Source organism: Chlamydotis macqueenii, chromosome 3 (assembly GCF_036417535.1).
Source record: "Chlamydotis macqueenii isolate bChlMac1 chromosome 3, bChlMac1.mat, whole genome shotgun sequence".
Classification (NCBI taxonomy): Eukaryota; Metazoa; Chordata; class Aves; order Otidiformes; family Otididae; genus Chlamydotis; species Chlamydotis macqueenii.
This window is the reverse complement of record NC_141558.1, coordinates 109,891,549-109,906,040: the sequence shown is the minus strand read 5'-3', so window position 1 is coordinate 109,906,040 and position 14,492 is coordinate 109,891,549. Positions and strand designations below refer to the sequence as shown.

General features: G+C 41.8%; 1 protein-coding gene across 1 annotated transcript in view; it reads right to left on the bottom strand.

Annotated features, from left to right (window-relative positions):
* The window catches only part of TIAM2 (TIAM Rac1 associated GEF 2), a 98,502-nt gene extending 91,761 nt beyond the window's left edge, over positions 1–6,741 (bottom strand). Inside the window, exon 1 of the mRNA XM_086743243.1 lies at positions 6,667–6,741. The gene's annotated coding sequence lies outside the window, so the exon portion shown is untranslated. The remainder of the gene's footprint in view (positions 1–6,666) is intronic.
* Between the last annotated feature and the right edge of the window lie 7,751 nt (positions 6,742–14,492).

Here is a 14,492-nt window from a genome sequence, read left to right as displayed (position 1 = left end):
TGTTCGCTTGGCACACAAAGGCTGCAAAACTCAAAACAAAAGGACAGAAGCGAAATCCCACAAAATACATCAGCAGTTGAGGGATTGAGTAGAAGCTGTACAACATCTTAGGCTCAGTTCTAGAACAAATGTTTTAACTAGAAACCATTCTTAATACAGTACCTCCCAAAAATACTACTTTCTGTGTAAATTCAGTGGCTATCATTCATAATTTTCAATTGAATAACTACTTGCTTTGAACACATTGAGTTTTGCTCTTTTTGACTCATTTTACCATATAAGAACCTTGAAGATATTGAAAGGAATTTACTGGTAGCCTAGGTATTTTGCTAACCTTACCAAAACCAAAGGTAAATGTTGCAAACTAGAACTAAAAATGGTCTCAACAGCAAGTCTAGAAAAAGGTTAGCAAATAAATGTTTTAGAAGAGGTATCTGGATCATGCTAGAGATGCTACTAATCTATAAACACAAATTCGTGGCTCCTGCCACAAAGACGTTTGATGAAACAGACAACCTGCAGAAATTTAATCTTACCCTCAAAAAAAAAAAAAAAAACCAAAAATCAACTGTTTAACTTGCTTATTCTAACAATTTGGAAGGGTGCTACTTAGGACACCCTTGCCTTGCACCGCTAAATGCATCCATTTGTGTAAACAGTTTTTAAAATGTCATATGCAGTCTGGACTTTCGATTCAAGGTAAACAGAAGACAACACACAAAATTCCTAAGCTCCACGCTGCTGAACAAATTGCGAACCCCCCAGCAAAACTGCCTTCCTTTATCCAGGAGGTGCAGATGACAAACAAGCAATGAGTTTACATTCAGAATTCTTCATCTGGGAGCAGAAACTACATTCAACAAGGGGGCTTTGAGGGCTTATATCTATTCATAAGGGAACACTGAACCCAATTTGTCTAAAGAAACATGCAAAAAGACCATCTGGTCTCCATAGCGATTGTGCAATGGTTAGGTAATCCTTTTAACAGAGTGGGTAGCGAGTAAGCTCCTGTCACGAACCTCGGAAGATAGACAGTCAATTCGTCAGGGCTCGAGCTGCTGCTACCAGGGTCCATTGTATGGACCTGATCCGATACACAGGTCACATAATGGGTGAACGGATAAATTTATCTCGGGGTACAATGTCTACAAAACAGTGTCTCAGGCTGCACAGGAATTGGTCAGCTGTACAACAGAGCGGTCAATAAATCCCATAGAAATAGCCCCAAGGGATTTTTCTCAGCATCCCAACCGTCCAGAAAGCGATGGTAGGCTAAACATTCGCGCACGCTGCGATAACCATTCGGGGCATCTGCGAGGCTGCACAAAGACTGTCGCCCTGCAAATCAGCTGTGATGCCTTTCTCTTCCCTCACACTTGTGTGAAGCGACTTTCTTTCTGCTTATTACAAGCTGAGGGAGGACAGAGGGGAGTGGAGTGAGTCAGCTTGTGCCCTAAGGCAGCGTGACACCTGGGCAGCGAGGTGGTGGCAGACTGCGCTCACCCCAAACACTCACACATTTTACATGATTTGAACTACGGAAGCACTGGAAATTACAGCGCAGGGGATGGAATTCAGCTTCCCCTATATTTCTCACAGCAACCTACCACCACAGAAGACAACATGCTTTTTTTTCTTCCTAAGCAGAGGGATGAATACTTCTTGTGAGCAAAACCAGTTTCTATGAATATTTTCTGCAATTATAATCAGTATATTTAGAAAGCAGCTCCCTGCGCCTGAAGATGACTATTAAGAGTTTATTTGCTTTCAATTATACCCACATTCCCTAAAAAAGAAGTTGTTAATCTTCACCCTGGTTCCCCCTTGACACATTCAGAAAACACAGCTATGCAAACATACTAATCCGGGAACCCCATCATCCCCACCACACCCAATAATTAACGCAAATCATAACCCCAGAGCTAAAAATGTATTTCCCCACCTTGGGGCTTCTCCACATAAAGTTCCTCTAGACTTTTTTGGCTCTGAAAAACAAACACATCAGCTCAGGAGCTGTTCTGGAGAAGTGCCTGCCACCTATATTCCCTCATTAATGCCACCACAGTTAGACTGCTTCATAAACGCTAGAGAGGAAAATGCCTTTTTAAGATTAAAGTGAGTGCACTTATAAGTAGGGTTTTTTTTTGTAATTGCATGGGTGCTTTCCTCCCCAGTCTTAATGTCTCAAAATAAAGGTTCACAAAGCTTGACTTGCAAACCATATCGCAAGCAAAACTGAACCATAGCAATAACATCCCACTACTAGGTTTGCTTATGAGATACAACAAGGAATTAATAATTAGAGATTATTAATTAGTGGGAGATCTGAGTCAAGGGAGACAGGCTCCTCCGCGGGTCTCATCTGCTACAGCAGGAACACACGCCAAACATGAATTCACTGCTGCCACCCATATGGTTACAGTACTTTCATACTAAGCAGGCTGAGACTCCCAAAAACTACAGTCAGCATCAGAGCATGGCCATACATCAGTTAGAAAATGGCATGAGATTGTAGTAGCACCTTCCTAGGAAGGTTCAGTAGATTTCCTGACTGGGACTGACAATCTCGCCACCCAGGATGTTGTAAGAGCTCAACTAACATCAGCCCTAGCAATGTTAAGCTTTAGCCTGGATCAAGAAGTTATCCTCATCAGACCTGAACAGATGCACCAAAGCTATCTTTCTGATGTATTTTAATGCCTTTATTCCTCTGGATGGCTGGTGACAACGAACCTTCGCTGGTAGATGTGTAATATGTGATCTACAAAACCATTTAAACCCTGCCAGAGCTTCCCCAAAAATTTACTGATGAGATGCAGGGAGGTTGACTTTCACTTCACTAAACATGGCATCAGTGCAAAAATGGCAAAAACAAGGATGAAGAGAGAACAATATGGATTGGTCCAGATGCAGGTAACATTATCCCATCAAATTAGCAACCTTGAGTGAGGACTCATTAAGAAATGTGGGAAGTCATGAGAGTTTTCAGAGTTACCAGGAACTCTTTATGCACAGCAGAAGACCTTAAAATTAAAACCTCCTGTCTTTAAGAAGAAAAAGGCTCTTAAAAAGAAGAGCTGCAGTAAGAGCTACAAAATAGATAAGAGCTAGAGCTATCTGCCTCACCCCTAAAAAGTAAGAGCTTGCACCTTTTCAGTTCTTTACAACGACACACCAGGACACAGCTTAAATTTCTTCAGAAGGCCTTTCCTTGAGGAAAGAACAAAAAAATTACTCAAGAAAGAAGTAAGCTAACCAAGTATTTTATCACTACTTAAGCGGCAACTATGTGTCATAACCTCTTCAGACTTCATCAACAGGAGGATTGTTACCTGCAGCAATGTGGTACCTTTCAAGAGGGCACAGGACCAATTCTCGAGTACCTGCCACCGGGTACAGCCCCTGACATCCATCTACATGGGTATAAACGTCAGCCAAAGAAATGCAGAGCTTCGGCCCACTTTGCGGTGACAGAAATACTCATACAAAGAGCCTTTATATGCAAAGGGCAGAGTACATCCCATCACCTGCTCTCTAGTAATGAAGCAAGAGGAGAAAGTCGTGTATGCTTTCTGCTGTGTTTGAACACCACAGTTCCGCAAGGGCAGGTAAGGACTCCCAGCTGCAGAGCGGGACTGCAATGGCTCCGGTGGAGTGGGAAGGCACGGAGAAGAGAAAAGGCAGCGTGAGTGCACCGCTCGTGAGCGCATGGTTCGTGAGTGCACCGTAGGAGATTGTCATCGGGATTAGTGGAGCTGGGATAATGGAGAATCTGAAAGTATTTCAGAGCAATAAAAAAGGAAATAGAAAGCCCCCTCACTTATATGAAATGACCAACTTATTTTCTTTTAAAGGCAGATCTAGTTAGGAATATTGCAGGCTTTGATGTACAGCAACTATGCTAGTGGTTTTTGACATCAGGAAAAGCTTTCTTTGGGTTTTTTTTTGTTTCTTTGGTTGGTTGGTTGGTTGTTTTTTTTTTTAATTGACTAAGCAATTCCTGTTGTTTCTTTCAAACTACTTTCACATTCTCTTTTACCTAATGGTTAAAACACTGTCCATTTTAAATGGCTTATAAAGTCTTAGAAATTGTATATAACTATCTTTCAGATACTAACATGCTCCTAGTTTTGCAAAGAATCAATATGCATTTTGAATTCTTACACGGATACAGAATCACAGGTTTGAAGTTTTAATTAACTTTTACTCTACTTTGGGTTTTAATATGAAAGTAACAGAGAAAACTAGAATGTGAACCTGCCCTCCCACTCCTGCATGGCCGTGTATGGATGGATATGTGAAATTAATGAGGGAGGCGGGTTAGCACAACACTGTAACTGGATTAAATGTGGAGTTTCTGACTGGAAACAATTTACTGTATTTTTTAGAACTACGCACTTTGGTCACATAGTTCCACAAATCAGAAGCAGATTTCTTATTCCTGCAATCTCAATCACATTCCTATTACAAAAATATACCATAATAATTATACCGTGGTATTCTTGGCAGGATACTTTGCATTATATACCACTGTATTCAAAAAATGAATAACCAAAACACCGCAAGTATGTCTATCTTAAAAAAAAAAAGGGACTATTTTACCCTAAAAATCCAGTTTGAAGCCAGAAGTCCTCATTCACTCATTAATCTCTTTAGAGTGATAGCCTCCTGTACTAGGAACTGTTTGGTAGCTCACTGACCAAATGAAAACCAATAGTTTTTCTCATTAAACGTAAGCAGTCATTAAGACCCCAGACACTTCTTTTCATGCTGTGAATCATACTTACATGGCATATAGACTTCTAATTTCAGCGTTTAAGCAAGAAGAGGACAATCTCCTTTCCTGGTTCCTTCTCTCAAAATAACATTAATCTCAACAGGTCTACACGGCATCACAGATATATCGCATCAGAATTACACACTCTGGACTTGGGACGTGATTCCTTCTTTTACTCATCCCATTCTTCTGGGTCCAAGACATTGGCAGCTTAATTAAATTATGCTTTATAGCTTTCAAGTCAGCACAGTTAAGAAGGTTGAGTCAAGCCTGAAGATCCTTATCATATTACACTAGTGCTGATACAATCTAAATCTCTAGGGACTTGTTTTTCTTTGGCAGGAAAAAAAAAAATTCACCATTTGTAAATGTTATTGAATTTATACACAATGGCTAAAGTGCACATCCATTTAAATAAAAGCCATTAAGCTTGTTAAAAAAAAAAAAAAAAACAAACAGGAATATCAGCTAACATCTTGGCTTAATGCAGTAGCTGAAGTAGTTAAAGAGTTGATATGTCAAAGGGTCTATTTCCTGCCCTTGAAGGGGAAATGAACTCAGTGATCTGAAAGGTCCTTTCTTCTCCACCTACACTGGTTGTAAGCATACTGGCAAGTCCCGGTGCAGATTGATCTGGCGCTTCCAAGAGATTTCAAGGCCTGAGGCCTCTGAGCACAGGGAGGATGGTGCACCTGAAAGCAGACTAGATGCTCCAAGCAGGGCAGCCTCAGCTCCAACCTCACTGCCTGCCCTCAGCTGTGGAGAACACTTCAGTGACGGAGCCCAGGTCTGCAGAATTCCTGCCTGAGCGTAGACAAACTCATGAAGAGGTCCCTGCCTCAGGATAACTACAGGCGGTGAGATTAGAGCTAACACCTTCCAAGTCTATTGGACCAACTTGTAACTCTTGGCATCAGAGAAAAACTTCCAGTAACAACTGGCAGGACAGTGTGCTTCAGGCTGCGGGACAGGGGCTAGGATGGCTGCGGGACGCCCTGCCTGCCACCTATTACACAGTCTGCTCTATACACGGGAGGGGGAAACCACGCTGCATTTGGCAGAAGTCTTTTCTACTTCTCAGTTTACACATTCATAAACACGTGAGGGTGTCGATTCCAAAGTAAATGCTTTCCCACCTTTGGCCCTGGGACTTCCTGAAGAGGACAGAGGATCTGGGAGTTAGACACCAGAAGTACACGTGAGACATAGTCCCTTGGGAAATTAAAAACAGATCTTGATTTTTGCATGCCAAGCATCCTACAGCAGTAACACAGCTTAGGGCTTCCTTTCCTGTACCCCTGTAGTACCAGCATGTTACTCACATATTAAAAGAATTTAAAAGTACACTGAGAATTAGGTTTTCCCACTAAAACATCTGCTTTGTAGCTTCACAGCTACAGAGTGCCCTAGAGAATTCTCTCTTCCATGGTATGTGGATACCCCTTTCCCATTGAAGGTGATCAGACTAAAAAAAAAAAAAAAAAAAAAAAAAAAAACACAAACAAATGAACCCATCCCTTGCCTCCAACTAGTAATTTGCTATACAGTGTATAATGTTATCAAATCATTCATTCTAACAGGAAAGAAATGCATGATTTCCAGAATGAAGTCACCAGTGCACAAAATTAACTCCATGACCACATCAGCAACAAGCATAAACAAAGTAGCAAACTTTGGTTTCATTGCACAAGCAATTAATCACCCCCCTTCTTAAAAAATAAAAAAGAAGTGGGAGCGGCACTTCTCCATTTCTTAGGCACTTCCCTTTTTTTTTATTTTTTCGTTGCCACGGAACATAGCATTTTCACAATCTGTGTACGGTTACATAGTAAAAACCTACACAGTATTAAAAATCTACGCAGAAAGATCAAAACCTGTGCAGGACCTACCTTTGCCAGATGCCAAAGCTCTGGTTTTCCATACCATCCCAGTTTGGTAGTAGCAGTAGTGTTGACTGAAACTTTTTCCCTCTAACACTCCTCAAACGCGTAACCCTTGCTTGGGTACACTGTCCATTTATTGCAAGTTACTTTAAGTATTAGTGAGAACAGACAAAATTAAAAAAAAAAAATAAAATATTCAGAGGGATTATTAATCATACTATATTAGTAGAGTCACTTTAATGTTGCAGAAACTGTACTAGTCTCAAACACATTTTCTCATACTTCGCCTTAAAAAAAAATCCATCCCCATCACAACAGAGCTGTAAAACGATCCCAGTGGTGGTTTATTTAGTAATTCAGGCAATTGAGTTTGACAGATGACCACCAAGAACTGTTTTCTGGAGGAAAACTATTCATCTTGGGCGCAGCTAGCTATAGCAGAGGCAGGGCAGGGGCTGCAAGTCCTGGCACTGCAGCAGCCCACTCTCCCCTCTGCTTTCCAAGGCTTTCCAGGTCTTTTCCTACTTTTCCTTCAGTTCTCCAGGTCTGGCCGGCAGCCAGCGAGCGGAGGACCACGGTCCCCCAGCAGCTCCCTTCCCAGCTCAAACTCCCTCTCTCCACTCCCGCTTACCTTCCCCAAGGAGCTGGCTTCAGCCTCCCGGCCCCACAGCCGCCCCAGCTGTGCCGCGGGGACGCGGACACGCCGGCACAAGGACTCTCCCTGGCCTGGGCACGCCAGGAAACTGTGCCTAACACTTCAAAACGCTCAGCCGTTAGAAACTAAAAACAGACCCTGCGCGAGGCTGGATGTATTTTTGTCTGCAGGCTACACACCCTCCTCCCGTTCAATTTTTTCCATTGGTGGAACAGCATGATGCAGACTTAACCAGAGGGTGGTTTTCCGTGAGCCGCCTGAAACGGTTACGCGGGCCGGCCTGCCACGATGCCGGGCAGCCGCCGGGGAATACGCCGTGACTGGGCTCTTGTCTGACCCCACATTCCTCAGCTGCCAGGCTGCTTCCACAGGAAAGCTGCTCGGAAGGCTGCTGAACGGAGAGAGGTTTGCTTGCCTGAAGGTAGCTCCAGGGTCTCTTTTGGGGGTTTTTTCCCCCAGTTTTTTTTTTTTTTTTTCTTTTAAACTTGTGAGGAGGGAGTGGGTATTCCTAACATACTTGTGCAAGACGCCCTGGCAAAAAATGTAACTCCCTAAACCACAGCGGGAATATTGTAGTCATGAAAACCCACTCTTAAGAGCGGCGTTCAGTTGCGTTTAAGGACTCTGCACAACAGCATCACGTACAAAACCGCAAACTCTGACGCTCTCTTCCTTGCTGCTTTCTTTTGTCAGACTTCTTATATCCTCCTATGGAGAGAATTAGTTGTTTCTTAATAACTGACCTCAGAAAAAAAGGGGTCTCTTTAGATGCAAATGATATCTCCAAGTCTCAATATACAAAACTAGGTTGTTAAATTTGTAATTAGGCACATAAACAATTGCTTTATTATCAGAAAAGCTCAGCACTTCACTGATTGCAGCAACAGGTGGTGAACAAACTCTGCCAAAAAAACAAGGCATTTTTTCAAATATTCTAATAAAATTGCAGGGTCATATTGAAGTGCCAAGCATGAAAATACAGCCAAGTTACACTGCAGATGACGTATTCAATTGAAAAGAAACACATGAACACTATAATAGAAATCATTAGTAATCCACAAAAGCCCCAAATCAATATTTATGTCCACAAAAACAAAATAATGATTTGCATAGTAACAGAGGAATTGCCACCTAGAAGTGGACCTCTGCTTCACTGCATCCACTATCCTGTCTCATTACAGAGGAAACTCCAGAACCCAGCAGCTTTGGAGTAATTTGGAACAAAATTCTGTTTCATTTCCAAAGACCAGTTATAGTTAACTCCTCCACAGAAAACAAGGACTTGGATCTCTTCTCAGACTTCATAGGTTGACAATATTTGCACTGAATATGCTCTCCTCGTCACGGCAGAAGTCAAATCCTTCTTTGAATTCTACTGACCTCAATTAAGTTTTTCCTAAGCGAGTTCCACAGGTTAGTTTTTGTAAAACCCAATAGAGCAGTACTGCCCGTACTCCTAATTCTACACCTGAATATACGTCTGGAGGCTTCACATCGGCTTGTTCTGGTAACCACTTTGCTTTCTGTGAAAAGCAGACTATTTTCTTTTTCCTGTTTCTGGTATAGCTATATTCCCTTCACTTAGCGTTGCTGTGGTCCAACTGTTTCACTAACAGGCCAGATCCAAGGCCTGGGACAATCGTTGGTGCAACAACACCTCACGAGTCAAAGCACCAGGTCTCTCTCATGAGCAATAGTTGGCCTCTGGTCCTACCCCTCTTCTCACATAGAGTACTGTATTTCCCCCACAAATCCACCTCTTAGTTGATTAAATAAACCATGTTTGAATGATTCCTTAGATAAGGTTAGCTTCTAAGCAGCCCTGAAGCCTTTCATCATCACCTATTTTGAAGAATTTATCTTTCTTAAAGGTGAATGTTAGGAAGTATAAACACCGTTCCCAAAGTTGCCTCTCCAGCACCTTGTTCAATAATAGTAATTCTCCCCTAACTCAACAAAAAAATACCTGTACTGACATAACCTAGGACCCAGCTGATTCACATTAGTGCCTCACAATCTTCCAGTAACAGGTAATAAAGCTGTCCATTCCTTTCCTCTTTCATTTTCAGAGGGTGACTCCCAACCGTCAGCAGGCACTCTTGTTATTAGTGCAAAGCACTCAACCCTATACATTCTCCTTCAGGTTCACCGCATTTTATCATTCCAATCCTAGGGGTCACTTTTTATCAGCCAGTTTCATCAACGCATTCCCACTTTTTGTCACAAGGCAACCAATGCTCCTTAAGTTTGGTCTCAAGACCCCAGTTGATACTCCTTAGGTTCTTCTGCTTCCCCTTCTAACATACTTAATTGATTACTTTTAGCATACTGACATTACATGTTGAAGCCATACTTTTCTAACTTCTACTTGACTTACCATGGAGTTTTAAAATCCTCCATCTCAGGTCTGCTGCAATTGCCTTCCCCTGAGCACGGGGCCTCCTCCTGCCTTGCTCCTTGAGGAGCTCCTTGGGGAGCAGGCAGGACAGGTTGACAGGGCTTTGGTACAGTCTAGCTCATGGGTTACAGCATGAGGGTCCTTCATTATTACACCCCCAAAACTGAGTCTTCACATCTACCTTGTCCCCTCATCTCACTCACTGCCTTGCCATTATCAACTTGGGACAACTGGATACTAAAATATTCTCTGGAAATCAACAAGGAGCAGGCAAGCTCCATGCTGAACACAATAGATAAATACTTCACACAGTAGTAAGAGATCAATGTGCCTCACAAACTTCCACAAATGTATCATCACAATGTTGCTGGGAAGGAGAAGGGTGACATTATCCCTATTTTCTAGAGAACTGCTAGGTCACATAGGGAATTAAAGGGTATTTCAATAAAGTAAGAGGAAGCTCCATAGCTTGTGTTAATGACTGTTTCTGCTAGCTTAATGGCTCTCAACATCTCTGTTTTGCAGTAAAAACAAACTGCAGTTTGTGCAGAGAATTCCACAATGGAATTAAACATAAAACTTGTGCCTTGGATAGCAGATTGGCTATATAAACACTCTAGATTAAAAATATGTTATGAAGGTTGTATCTTGAACATGTGTTCTACAGACTATTTCAAAGCCAAGACCTTATTTTATAGATGAAGACAAATTAATTACCAGAATTAAAGACAGCTATTTTAATCTATGTCTTACACTACTTTTACAGTACAAAAAAAAGTTCAGATTTTACTTTGAAAGTGCTAGGACATCCCACTGTCACCACTGGTTTGTTTTCTAAGCAGCAGAAATCCACTAAAAGGAAAATCCAGCAAATGCACATATCCCCAGCATTCATGCTAAGAAGATGACACATTTCCTTCCCTAAAGCCAGTCCACTTTTACAAAATTATGCCACGCTTATAAAATATCTTCTCCTAGACACTGCCCAGTCTGTTTCTGAAAGGCCAGTTCCCCACTTTCCCTCTTGCCCTCTCCTGCCCAGCTCATCTGACAGTTACACAGCCAAGCTGTGCAAAAATCCCTGATTCATAAGGTCCCTCAGCCAACACTCAAAAGATGGACCCTGGATGGGCGCACGCAGATAGATTCCGGTATATTGCCAACCATGGCTTAACCAAAGACTGGCAGATGTGTATAGAGACTTCCCATGGAATCCAAAACATGTTACCATGTTCTTCAAAAGAGAATATATGTAGGAATTAGAGAAGTCTGAAGTAGGAAATAGAGTTTCTCAAATCAGAAACCTCTAATGGAGCTCTTGAGAAAGCTGGGAAGTTGTGCTACGCTAAGTGTAACTAAGCTGCTAAAAAATAATTACATGTTATTGTCAACAAGATAATAACCAGACATGAGTTTCAAAGTCTTGCTGATTTCATGACTAAAACATACGAATCGTGCAACATCTGCTAGAGAAGTATTCTCATTAAACTGTACTTAAGGTCCATCCTTGGTATCTTCGGCCTTGAAGGGGAACTGCACAAGAAATGCAGCAGTCTCCCCTTCAGCCAGCGGTGAAGGGAAACCTTACGCCACATTAAATTCCTCTAGAAGACATGAATTCCATTTTTGAGAAGTTCTCACCTTGCTGCAAACCAGCACTTACGTACTCAGCTTCCTGATCTCATCTCCAAATGTTTGTCAGATGGAAAAGGACAAAAATAATTGAGGTAATTTGTTACTTTACTCTTTTCCCAAACTCCTCTGAATCAGAATTAACGGCAGCCTATGTGTCAGCATGTTCCTTCTCACCAGAGCTCACAGACCCCAGCAGGCCATTTCACTTACTGAATGACAGCATCCACACAAGTCTAACGGCTCTGGCTGTCAGTCAGAATAGATGTTAAGCAATGAAAAATTATGTAGATGAGCACAATTTTATACCCTCAGCTACTGCAGAGACTTACAATGTCCTAAGTGGCTACCACCATCCTGTCAGAGGCTCGTGTTCTCCCTGTGAAATGCTGTAATGCAAGACATCGAAGGGGTGCTTCCCATCCCCACCTCTCTGTGGAGCCAGCGTGCCCTTGCCCAGCTCAGCAGAGGAGAGGAGCTGCTCTCCAGGCACTCCCCACTGGCATCTCCCACTCCTCTCAAATGGGTTTTCCCAGCATCCAAAGCAGGAAGAATCCACTGACAGTTAAGGCATGCAATAAACCACAGTTGGTGTTTAAAGCCAGATGAAATTTTTCCTTTATTTTTATGTTGCATGGTACCTTAGCACTGTTGTAGACATGGGCTTATTATTTGTGGTTATAATCTATTTTCAAGTGAGTTATACATACTAGTTGCCAAATCAAAATGCTTCTGGTTACTTATTATCATAGAATCATAGAATAATTTGGGTTGGAAAGGACCTTTACATGTCATCTAGTTCAGCTCTCCTGAAAGGAGCAGGGACATCTCCAACCAGATCAGGTTGCTCAGAGCCCTGTCCAACCTTACCTTGAACATTTCCAGGGATGGGGCATCCACCACCTCTCTGGGCAACCTGTGCCAGTGTTCCATCACCCTCATTGAAAAACATTTTTTACTTATGTCTAATCTAAATCTGCCTCCTTATAGTTTAAAACGATTACCCCTCATCCTATCACAACAGGCCCTGCTAAAGAGCTTCTGCACATCTTTCCTATAAGCCCCCTTTAGGTACTGGAAGGCCGCTATAAGTTCTTCATTTCAGTATAAATAAAAGAAGAAAGATAAAGCACGATCATGTGATGGCAGGGTGTGCAGCAGAAGTGTTACTGAAAAACAGGAAATCAATTACGAGAGAAAAAGAGATTACGCAGCAAACCTATCTCAGTTTAGATGACTAAGCACACTGGATGTGAGAAGCCCTGCCTGCAATGATCGATCAGTACTCCTGCACTGGGTCTGGCTAGGATGGAGTTAATTTTCTTCCTAGCAGCCCCTATAGTGCTGTGGTTTTGATTTGTGACCAAAACAGTGTTGACGGCACACCAGTGTTTTCGCTATCACTGAACAGTGCTGGCACAGCAGCAAGGCTTTCTCCATTTCTCACAGCACCCCACCAGCGAGGAGGCCGAGGTGGGCAAGAGGCTGGGAGATGACACAGCCAGGACAGCTGACCCAAGGGATATCCCCCACATCACACAACGTCGTGCTCAGCAATAAAAATGGGGGGTTGTTTTGCCAGGATTGCCGTCGCAACATCTGAGGCCAATGAGGCCCTCGCAAGCGTTAACCTCTGAGACCAACAAGGCCCTCGCAAGCGGCGGTAGTTACTGCTACAGAGAGGCTCACCCTGCGTGGCCATGGAGGCTGATGCTTTTTAATAGTCTGTTTGCTTCAGAACTAACGGTAAAAGCTTCATTTTTGATAAACAAAGTGAGAGAGAAATACTGATTGATACACAAGATCAAGATGGGAACTCCTGAGCAGTATTTGCTACCTTCTGTATCACTAGAGTTGCTTTTTTGACAAGCACCTGCTTTTTCAATACACAATGCACAGTAACAAGTTTTAGTTAACTAGGTAATTGTAGTTAACTAGGTAACTGTATCTTCCAAGCTATAATTAAAAGTTCTTTCAGTACAACAGACTGGTGTAAAAATGCTCTCAATTTCGGACTGTTACCTTGCAGGAACAAAAAAAAATAAAACTTGGACAAATCTCACAAAAATAGGAGTGGAAAGGTTTTTGGAATGCATTAGGTTTAAAAACGAGAACGGAAGCCTTCACACACGCCATTTAAAAAAAGCACGTCTATTAAACATGTAAAAATATTTGAAGGTGGAGTCATTTGTCACAAGTATATACTAGGAGATCTTACAACATAAATATTTATAAAGCACAGATGTTATTTCACATTGCATTACTACCACGGCTTGTTCCATTAACTGATCCAACAGACCAGCTAATTGCCTGTGCAAGATTGACTATTTGCTATCACCCATTCCAGACAGAAGTGCAAACAGTTCCCAGGGGGTGGGAAGCTTTAAGGGGTTGTTTTCTAACCAAATGTGTTTAATTTTTCATTATAATACTGATCATTGGTTCATCAATGGAGTTAGAAAAATCTCAGACATAAATAAAGGTTACAGAAGGATAAGTATGGCAAAGTTTCTAAGAAAATTGTGTCAAATCAGTGTTTGCTTCAATAGCATGCAAAAAGGCATGTAAAATAGATCTTGTTGCATTGCACAATGAATTTTAACTGATGTGGTCCTGCATATGCACATGATTTTATAGGAAGTTTCAAGATATTAATGTTTTTCCCTGAAGTTTCAGATCCTTGGGTTATACGAGTATACAGTAAATTCTGTTTAACAATACCTCTAAATTCTTCTGCTTGTAGAGAAGCACTTCAAAATGCAAAATAAGGAATTAACACAACAGAAGGAATATTAAAGAAGTCAAATTTGGGGGGGGAGGATGTAGATTATCTTTTTTTTTTTTTTTTAAAAAAAGCTTTGATTGTGGTTTCTCATTAAAGCTGGCTGGCCAACCTACTAAAAGTGGCAAATGGCAATATCAGCAGCTTATTGCAATATCATTAAATTAACTAAAAGAAATACCAGGGTATAAAAGCTAGAAGAGGTCTGGCTAACATGTGTTGATTACACCGCACGCACCTCCTGAACAGAGTGACGCACAAATCCTGCGAGCGGCTGCAAAGCTATTTGCCTGAAGCTGAATGAACAATGAGAACAAGTTCAACATCTGCCAGGGTGTCCAACTGCTCATGACCATTTTTTCTGG